This window comes from Cebus imitator, unplaced genomic scaffold (assembly GCF_001604975.1).
Source record: "Cebus imitator isolate Cc_AM_T3 unplaced genomic scaffold, Cebus_imitator-1.0 Scaffold823, whole genome shotgun sequence".
Classification (NCBI taxonomy): Eukaryota; Metazoa; Chordata; class Mammalia; order Primates; family Cebidae; genus Cebus; species Cebus imitator.
In genome coordinates this window covers 306,125-312,547 of record NW_016108138.1, presented here as the reverse complement: position 1 = coordinate 312,547, position 6,423 = coordinate 306,125, and positions in this window count along the sequence as shown.

Here is a 6,423-nt window from a genome sequence, read left to right as displayed (position 1 = left end):
AAAAAAAAAAAAAAAACCAGAACATGTGTTAAACAGAATGTGTTAAACAGAAATTTACAAGTATGGATAACAGAAATTTATGTGTTAAACAGAAATTTACAAGCATGGATAACAAACATTTGTTTTCCCTGTTCTCCCCCAAGTTGCCCGACGGCTGTAATCAGGCTTTGCTTGATTGTAGCATGTCTGGCAGCCTTGATGTGGCACCTAGGAAGGAGTTCAGAACTGCAGCTGCAGAGCAATCAGAGCTGGAGGAAGGGGTCAGCTTGTGCAAAGAGGTTTTCTGAGGCAGCTTGTCCCTAACATAGGACTGAGTGACTGGCCTGCTGGGTTGTTGACTTGCATGGGGCAAGTCCCATCTGTGTTTTTGCTTCTTTCTGGCAAATGTCTTCCTTTTGACTGGGAATGCTTACCCAATGCTTGTACAGTCATTGTACCTTGTAAGTAGTTAACTTGCTTTGTATTTCAGAGGCTCAGGGGCAGAAGAGACTGCAGCCTTGTGTCAGATGAGACTTTGGGCTTTGGACATTTGAGTAAATGCTGGAATGAGTTAAGATATTGAGGGAGTGTAGAGAAGGCCTTATTGTGTTCTGCAGTGTGAGAAAGACATGAGATTGGGGGACCAGGGGCAGAATAATATAATTTGACTCTGTGTCCCTACTGTTGTAACTGAGCGAGTGCAAAATCACCACTGAGACCAAGACTAGGCCAAATTACAGGGTCTTTATTGCCGGCAGCCACGGAGGACTCACATCTCTCTAACCCGTGGCCCCAAAAAGGAGGATGTCAAAACCTTTTATGCCCGTAAACCACCTCCTGGGTGGGGGTGAGGGTGAAGGGCTTTGGACATTCCGACTGTTACTTAAGTGGTTCACAGAAGTCAAGATAAGCATTAGTTTACACATTGTCTAGGTAGGGTGGAAAATTACAGACCTTAGTTACTTATTACAAGTCTTAGTTTTTCTTAAAATGGCACAGGGGCCAAAATGGCGTTGGTTTGGACTGCTTGCCTGCCACATTAGGTTTACAGAGAGCAGTTACAACAGAAAGACGAGGTATGGCCGAGGTACGCAGTTTATGGGGCAATTACCATCTCACACTACCAAAACTCATGTGGAATGGTAATGGAAAATGTTAAAGGTGGGGTTTGGTGAAAGGTAATTTAATCATGGTGGACAGTGAGGGTTGGAATTAAAGGTGTGGAAAGAATGGGGGTTCATACTGGGGGTGGGGGTGATACATGGGACTGAGGGGCAGATCGTTCATCAATGGTTAAAAACTATCTCCTTAATGCCATCTGTGTGATATTGAGTTCTCATGATGAATAAATTCTGTCCTACTAGTTTTTGGACTTGCATTGGGCCTGTGTCCCAACTGTGTTATTTTTCTGCAAAAATCTTCCCTTTAAGCTGAGAAAGCTTACCCAATGCCTGTCCCATTATTGTACCTTAAAAGAACTCCCTTTTAAATTCAGGGACTCATAGACAGAAAAAAACTGTAGCCTTTCTTGGATAAGCCTTGAACTTTTTACATTTGAGCTTTTGTTGGAATGAGTTAAGACTTTGGAAACTTTTGATAAGGCATGTTTGTATTTTGCGCTGAGAGGGACATGAGATCCGGGGATGTCAGGGTCAGAATAATGCAGTTTGGCTGTGTTTTCCTAGAAAAACTCATGTGGAATTGTATTCCCACATGTTGGAGTTAGGGCTGGTGGGAGGTGATTTAATCATGAACTGGAGGGGGTTATGGATGGAAGAAAAAAATGGGTAGGGTGGGGAGGAGTTAAGACATGCTGGAATGAGTTAAGACATTGGGTGACTGTATTTCAAGATTGTATCTTGAAAGAAAAGAACTCCCTTTTAAATTCAGGGACTCATAGGCAGAAAGAACTGTAGCCTTGTCTTGGATGAGACTTGAACTTCTTACATTTGAGTAACTGCTGGAATGAGTTAAGACTTTTAAAAACTTTTGAAAATGTATGTTTGTGTTTTGCTCTGTGAGAAGGACATGAGATCCAGGGGTGTCAGGATGAGAATAATATGGTTTGAGTGTGTTTCCCTAAAAAAGACTCATGGGAATTATATTCCCAAGTGTTGGAGATGGGGCCTGGTTAGAGATGATTTAATCATGGACTGGAGGGCGTTGTGGTGGAAGGAAAAAGAAGTGAGTAGGGTCGGGAGGAGTAGTGGGGGGAGAGGGTGGTGGGTAGTAGGAAGGAGGAGTAGCCTGAGGCTGAGGCAGAGGCTTGTGGAAAGCCTCTACGTTGGCAGTGCACCTGTGGCTTTACAGGGTTTAGCCCTTGCGGCTGCCCTTGTGGGTTGGGCTGGTGCTGAGTGTCTGTACCTTTCCACACTGAGAGTGCAAGCTGTTGGTGGGTTTATGAATCTGGTATCTGTGGTGCCTTTCTATGTGGGGACTCTAAGCCCATTTTTTTTTTCTGTATTACCCTAGTACAAATTTTCTAAGAGGCTCTGCCTCTGCAACAGGCTTCTTCCTAGAAACAGTCGTGGGTGGGGGTGTGGTGGGGGATGAATCTTTCACCAGTGGTTAAGCACAACCTTTTCCATGCTGATCTTGTGATAGGGAGTTCTCATGAGATCTGGTTGTATAACAGGACGTGGCATCTTTTTCCATTCTCCTTCTGGCTTGCACTTCTGGCATACAAAAAATCCTGTTGCTGCTTAGTCTTCTGTTATGATTGGGAAGCGTCCTGAATCCTCCCAGCAGAAGCCTCTATATTTTCTGTAAAGCCTGCAGAACCATGGGCTAGTTCAACTTTTTTTTTATGATCATACAGAAAATTAGTGATGTGAAGTGGAGCTATAAAATGCCTTCAAGGCCTTTTTTCCATTGCCTTGGCAATCAGCACTCAGTTTCTTTTCAGGCAAATATATGAAGCCTGTGTAAATTTTCAACCTAAAAATGAACTTTTCTTCTTTTACCACATTGTCAGCCTGCAATAAAAATAGCTGAAAATGTAGAAGCAGGTTCAGAAGTGGGTAATGGCCAAAGATTGGAGGGGTAGGAAGACTTTGAAGAAGCCAGGAAGATGAGAGAACATTTGGACCCCTGTAGAGACTTGTTAAATCATTATAATTAAATAGGTGACAGAAGCATGGACAGTGAAGGCCAGGCTTAGGAGGGCTCAGGTGAAAATGAGGAACTTACTGGGAACATGAGCCAAGGTTACTTCGGTTTTGCCTTAGGAAAGAACATGGCTGCATGGTGCCCCTGCCCTGGACACCCATGAAACTTTGAACTTGAGGGTGACGATTTAGCATGTATCTATTGGAAATAACTTCTAAGCACCAAAACTCAAGAGGTGTCCTGTCTGTGTCATGTGGTCTTATGTTTGACCAAATTAATGACCTCAAGTTGAAACTTCTATTTAAATGATAAGCAGAGCTTAAAAGTTTGGAAATTTGCAGCCTGGCCAAGTGGTCAAAAAGAAAAGCTGATTGTCAGTGGGAAAATTCAAGACAGCTTCAGAAATGTGTATAAAATGGAGTCCAGTGTTAATAGCCAAGACAATGGGAAAAAGACATTGAAGGCGTTTCAGACACATTTGCAGCTGCCCTTGCTTTCACAGGCCCTGAGGCCCAGGACAGAAAAATGGTTTCCTGGGCCCGGCCCATGGCCCTGCTGCTGTGTGCAGCCTCAGGACACTGCTGCCTGCATCCCTGCAGCTCCAGCTTTAGCCATGGCTGACAGGTGCACAGGTACAACTTGGGCCACCGCTTAAGAGAGAGAAAACCTCAAGCCTCAGTGGCTTCCATATAGTGTCAAGCCAACAAGTGCACAGAGCACAGGACTAGAGGCTTGAGAGCCTTCATCTAGACTCCAGAGTATGTACGGAAAAACCTGGGTGTTCAGACGGACGCTTTTCCCAGGGCAGGGCCTCATGGGAAATCTCTACTCAGGCGGTACAGACAGAGAGTATAAGATGGGAGCCCCCATAAAGGGATGCAGCATTTTCCAGACCCCAGATTATAGACCCACCAACAGCGTGCACGCTTAATGTTATAAGCTACAGGTACTCAACATCAGCCCAGCCATGAGGGCACCTGTGGAGGATAAACCGTGCAGAGCCACAGGTACAGAGCTGCTCAATGCCTTGGGAGCCCAGCCATCACATCACCCCGTGCTCTGGATGTGGGATGTAGATTCAAAAAAGATGATTGTGGAGCTGTAGGATTGCATGACTGGCCTACTGGGTTTTTGACTTGCATGGGGTCTGTAAGTTTCATGTGCTTCTTTCTGGCAAATTTCTTCCTTTGGCTGGGAATGCTTATGCAACGCCTGTACAATACAAAGCAAGTTAACTTGCTTTGCATGTCAGAAGCTCAGAGGCAGAAGAGACTGCAGCCTGTTGCAGATGAGACTTTGGGCTTTGGACATCTCACTAAATGCTGGAATGAGTTAAGATATTGGGAGACTGTAGAGAAGGCATCATTGTATTTTGCAGTGTGAGAAGAACATAAGATTGGGGGGCCAGGGAAGGAATAATACGATTTGGCCCTGTGTCCCTACCAAAAGTCATGTGGAATTGTAATGTGGAACGTTAAAGGTGGGCCTTGATGGAAGGTGATTTAATTATGGTTGACAGTGGGAGTTAGAAGTGAGGGTGGAGGGAGTTTGAGGGGGTTATGGTGGGGTTGGGAGTAAAAGATGGGGCTGGGGGGCAGATCCTTTGCAGATAACTGAACACTATCTTTTTAATGCGGTCTGTGTGATAATGAGTTCGCGTGGTGAATAAATACTGTCCTGCTGGGTTTTGGACTTGCACTGGGCCTGTGTCTCAATTCTGTTATTTTTTCTGAAAAAGTTCTCCCCATTGGACTGAGCAAGCTTACCCAGTGCCTGTGCCATCATTGTATCTTGAAAAGAAAGAACTCCTTTTTAAATTCAGAGACTTATAGGAGAAGGGACTAAAGCATTGTCTTGGATGAGACTTTGAACTTTTTACATTTGAGTTACTGCTGGAATGAGTTAAGAATTTTGGAAACTTTTGAAACAACTTGTTTATATTTCCCTCTGTGAGAAGGACATGAGATTCAGAGTGTCAGGGTCAAAATAATGTGGTTTTGCTGTGTCCCTACTAAAACTTATGTGGAATTATATTCCCAAATGTTGGAAGTGGGGCCTGGTGGGAGGTGATTTAATCATGGATGGGAGGTTGGTGGGGGTGGAAGGAAAAAGGGGTGGGTAGGGTGGAAGGGAGTAGGTTGGCATTAGGGTGGTGAGAGGGTGGTGGGTAGTAGGAAGGGGGAATAGTAGCCCGCTGCAAAGGCAGAGGCTCATGGAAAGCCTCCCCTTCAGCCGAGCACCTGTGGCTTCTCAGGGTTTAGCCCCCATGGCTGTTCTCATGGGCTGGGCAGGTGTTGAGGGCCTGCAGCTCTTCCACACTGAGGGTCACACTGTTGATGGGTTTATGAATCTGAGGACTGGAGGTTGGTGGCCCCCTGTGTGGAGGCTCCAAGCCCATATTTTCCTTCTTTACTGCCCCAGTAGAGGTTTTCCAATGTGTTCTCCTTCTACAGCAGGCTTCTGTCTGGAAACAGTGGGGTTGGGGGTGAGGTGGAGGGTGGTGGTGTGGTGTTGGGCAGGGATATGGTTGGGGGTGGGAGTATGGTGGGGGTGGATCTTTCACCAATTGTTAAGCACCGTCTTCGAATGATACTGAGTTCTCATGAGATCTGGTTTTATAACAGGGTGTGGCACCTTTTTTCTCTCTCTGTCTTGCTTCTACTTCTGCCATATGAAACATCCTGTTGCTGTTTGGTCTTCTGGTATGATTGGGAGGCTTCCTGAGTCCTCCCAGAAGCAGAATTTTCTATGTTTTCTTTACCTCCTGTGGAACCCTCTGCCAATTTAACCTCTTTATGATCTACAGAAAATTAGGAAGTGAAGCTTTGAAATGCCTTCAAGGGCTTTCTCTGTTGACTTGGCCACCAACACTCAGCTTCTTTTTATGCAAATATCTGAAGCCTTTGTTAATTTTCCCCCAGAAAATTGACTTTTCTTCTTTTACCACATTGCCCGCCTGCAAGAAAGATAGCTGAAAATGTAGAAGCAGGTGAAGAAGTGAGTAACAGCCAAAGATTGGAGAGTTTGGAGGGCTTGAAGGAAAACAGAAAGATGAGGGGAAGTTTGGACTACTGCAGAGACTTGTGACATAGTTATAGTTAAAAGGGTGTCAGAGGGATAGACACGGAGGCCAGATTTGAAGGTGTCAAATGAAAATGAGAAACTTACTGGGAACAGGAGCCAAGATTACTTTCGTTATGCCTTAGCAAAGAGCGTGGCTGCACGGTAATCTGGCCCTGGAGACATGCAAAACTTTGAGCTTGAGGGTGATAGTTTAGGGTGTATCTGGTGGAATGAACTTCTAGGTAGCAAAGCTGAAGAAGTGTCCTCTCTGCG